This window comes from Myotis myotis, unplaced genomic scaffold (genome assembly GCF_014108235.1).
Source record: "Myotis myotis isolate mMyoMyo1 unplaced genomic scaffold, mMyoMyo1.p scaffold_m19_p_4, whole genome shotgun sequence".
In the NCBI taxonomy this organism is placed as follows: Eukaryota; Metazoa; Chordata; class Mammalia; order Chiroptera; family Vespertilionidae; genus Myotis; species Myotis myotis.
In genome coordinates, this window is record NW_023416346.1 from 44,343,592 (window position 1) to 44,346,413 (window position 2,822).

At 37.3% G+C, this 2,822-nt stretch overlaps 1 pseudogene; it reads left to right on the top strand.

The window, feature by feature from the left end:
* The first annotated feature begins 203 nt into the window (after positions 1–203).
* LOC118653385 lies at positions 204–1,830 on the top strand (annotated as a pseudogene).
* Positions 1,831–2,822: the final 992 nt, after the last annotated feature.

Consider the following 2,822-nt stretch of genomic DNA (forward strand, 5'->3'; position numbering starts at 1 on the left):
GTATTACATGGTAGTACTGTTTACCTGGCCTGCAGAATCCCTCTTGCTTTAAGACATGTTTGATGCTCCAAATCTCTGAATTCTGATACGCTGTTGGACATATTTAAACACAAAACTCTTCATTGTCTTGCTCCATAATTGGGCTGGAAATACTATTCTTTTTCTTCTGCGTGCTGATACTGACTATATCTTATTAGCACATTAAAATGGCAGTACCTGAAGAGGCCATCCCTCCTTTGTCTGAATACCAGTGCAAGATCTGTTTAGAAATCCTGGTCGAGCCTGTAACACTACCTTGTGATCACACGCTCTGTAAGCCATGCTTTCAGTCCATTATAGAAAAGTCAAATTTATGCTGTCCCTTCTGTCGCTTATGGATCGCCGGATGGGCCCGGTACCATACCCGAACAAATTCCCTTGTCAATATGGAATTGTGGGAGAAAATTAAAAAACTCTATCCAGAAGAATGTAATCTAAGAGTCGCTTTCCGGGAATCACAAGCAAGTTGTAATGCCGCTCCGCCAGTTCATCTGCTAAGTGAACCTGGAGAGCTGAGAAGAGAATATGAAGAGGAGAAAAGAAAGATGGAGGCATTGCAACGAGCCAAAGCAGAAGAAGAAAACAAAGCCAGTGAAGAATACATACAGCAATTATTGGCAGAGGATGAGAAAAAAAGGAAAAGAGAGATAGAAAGACAACTGAAAAGTGATAAAGCACTAGCAAGAAAGATAAGCTTTGATATTAATTTCAATGCAGAACCTGGCTGGGTATCTAATAGAGTCATAACCAGGTCACAAACGAAAATAATGAACCAACAAGAAAACACTGGTGATATTCAGGAGTATTTGTCACCTATATCTCAGTATGGGCCAGTATCACTATCAGAAGATGTGAAAAAAGGCAAGAAAAACTCCATGTCTAAGGAGAGTGAGAGTAGTCATATAAAGAGCCCTATGTGCCAAGGCACAGAAATTAAGGAAGATATTATAACACTTTCTTCTCAAATATGTCATGAAATTCAAGAACAAGGTGCAACATCTTCAATAGAGTCACCTATGCCTCAGCTATGTGCCAGTGGTACAGAATTGTGCCTTGGAGAAAAAGTCAAAATGAAACCAAGCAAAAATGATGAAGAGAAGGAACCTAAAGCCAGCATTGCCTACTCCAGAGAAGCTGCAGTTGACCCTCATGGCAAAAGAGAGAGTGTGTGCATTATATCAGATATGGCACAGATAAGTGAGACAGAAAATGAAGAGTCTTACCCACAGAGCAGTGAAAAAGATGTTTCCAAAAGAAAAACACAAGAATCTTTGTTTGAAACAGCCAGGGATCCAGGCTCTTCTGTAAAAAGAGGGAGAGTGTTCCCTGAAGATTCCTCAGACCAAGAGGAAACAGAAGTCACCATCACTTAAATCTGTTAGATTTGGGACAGGTATTTTTTGAGAGAGAAAACCAAGAAGAACAAGATAAGTTATCAGCATTAAATCTTTGCAAAGAGGTGGATGAAAACCAAATAGACCCAACCCTGCCAAAAGGATCCCCAGATGAATAGCTGTTATCTTCTATGTCCTCATCTCCAGACAAACTGCCAAGTAGAGAGAAGAAATCCAAAGACAGCAACTCCAAAAGACAAACTGATATAAAGCCTTCAAAACCCTAGAGAGGCTCAAAAAATTAAAACTGGCAACCTTCTTTTAAGATCCAGTTGTAACATTCAGTTAATGTTCATATATGAAAGATGCCAAGTTCCACTAGAGATTATTGCAAAGTGCTCATTCTTTACAGCCTAAGTTACGAAGGAAAAGAACTTCTCAGATGTTTCAGAGATAAAGTAATGCGTGGGTAAAGGGGGTGTTTTATAATCTAGCAAACTTTTGTTGTGAAGCTTTCTTTTCTTCAAAATATGCATGTTTTATGGCCTTTTGTCATCTTTTTTTGTCCTGTAGTAATTCAAGCAAGATTATACTATGCTGACTAGTTAAGGAATCCAGGTTTAAAATCTAAGTTTTCTTGCTACTTTCCATGTATTTGCAGAGCACTTGAAATGCATCTTACATAACAGTAAAGGAATCTAGTTGCCATCTTCTAATTACTTTAAGCATTATAGCATTTTCTTTTATTTAAAGTGTGTTAGGATTAACATGAAATCAGAAAGTCAGTTTTCTGGAAATTAGGATTAATTTGCAGAAAGGAAACTAGACTCTTGATGCAAAAGGAGTTAAGAGTTGCAGTAAGGCTGAATGGGGCAGGTTGATAACTTGGAAGCACTGGTACTAAGCTGGTGATCAGAAATTGGTCCAGGGTGGAGTAGGAGGTATAGTTTGGGAAAGCATTCTCCCTCATCCTTTCTTTGCTAAATGACACAGAAAACATTTGGATTTTATAACTTTTCACACCATAGTATCTGGTGTCAAAATCAAAATTAGTTCATAAATTACCTAAAATTTTGGAAATTCACATTACTCTTAGTTTGCTATTCCGGGGGAGAGGGAGAGAGGGAATTTATGTAGGAGAGTTATATAACAATATCTTATGCTGTGGAACCTCAGGCATGAATGATCATTTGTTTATTTCCTTATTATTTGTATTAGTATTGACTTTTATTTGTGTTTATGGGAAGAAATAGAAAGTATGATACTTGGGTTTTGCCCTATATTATGCCTCAAAGTTAAATCAGAAGGTAGTGATTTCATTTTGTGAAATTTAACTATTAACCTTTGTTTCATTAATATAAACAACTTCGAGCAAACAACAGTTTTAGCAGTATTTCTGTTGATGTCTAGTTATCTTTTTAGGGTAAAAAAATGTCCTAGGGTTAATTT